The sequence below is a fragment of the Dipodomys spectabilis genome, unplaced genomic scaffold (assembly GCF_019054845.1).
Source record: "Dipodomys spectabilis isolate Male_0828 unplaced genomic scaffold, ASM1905484v1 ptg000341l, whole genome shotgun sequence".
Lineage (NCBI taxonomy): Eukaryota > Metazoa > Chordata > Mammalia > Rodentia > Heteromyidae > Dipodomys > Dipodomys spectabilis.
Window position 1 is genome coordinate 1,465,953 of NW_024871018.1, and position 969 is coordinate 1,466,921.

General features: G+C 31.6%; 1 non-coding gene across 1 annotated transcript; it reads right to left on the reverse strand.

The window, feature by feature from the left end:
- Positions 1-223: 223 nt before the first annotated feature.
- On the reverse strand, positions 224-330 carry LOC122095251. The gene has a single exon (XR_006145080.1). It is a non-coding gene; the product is annotated as a U6 spliceosomal RNA (small nuclear RNA).
- Positions 331-969: the final 639 nt, after the last annotated feature.

Genomic DNA, 969 nt, shown 5'->3' on the forward strand with positions numbered 1-969 from the left:
GTTGCAATCAACATAGTTGTGCTGGTAGTTTTAGTATGGTCTTGTTTATGATCATTTGGGTAAATTCCCAAAAGTGGGATTACTGTGTCATACGGGAGTTTTATGTAGAGTCTTTTGAGGAACCTCCATACTGCTTTCCAAAGTATTTGAACAAGTTTACACTCCCACCAAGAATGCAGTACGATTCCCTTGTGACCACACACCTTTCAGCATCTGTTGTTGTAAAAATATGGAATGCTACACAAATTTTCATGACATACTTGCACAGGGGGCATGCTAATCTTCTCTGTATTATTCCAATGTTAGTGTATGTAATGCTAAATTGAGCACAGAACATTTTTTTTATATAAAGTATAATTTTTATTGATTTTATTAAACTAGACAATTCAACAAAATTAAGTTCAAAAGAATTGTTGTGAAATTTTAGAATCATATATTTCTTACATAAGCACACATTTAGGAATAAAATCAAGATAGACATGCCAAAAACAAAATAATTCCAGATATTTGTATTTCAAGAGATGTGTAGGAGGAGGAATTCAATTATTCTATACAAGGCACCTGTCAAAATGAACATTGCAGCAAGTGTTTAGGTTTGTTAAAAGTTTTAAGGTTTTAAATATGCTTAATTTTGGGATTTTGCTTATATATGCCCAAAATAGGACCATTTGGCAGGTATAAAACTTTTCTATAAAGTATTTAAGATTTATGGTAACAGACATTAAGTACTAAGTATGGAAACTTTATTAATGAGAAGTTGCAAAGTCTTTGTGTAAAGAAGCAGAGTGAAGAGTTAAGACTTTAACTATACAGTTTCTGTTAAAACTTAGGGATTCCTTACTTTATTTGATAGCAAGGAAAAAATGATGATATAAGCCATAATGTACGCATGTATGTTACTATTCACACACATACATATACACACGTATACATGCACACATGGAGAAAGACACATAATTACAGCCAACA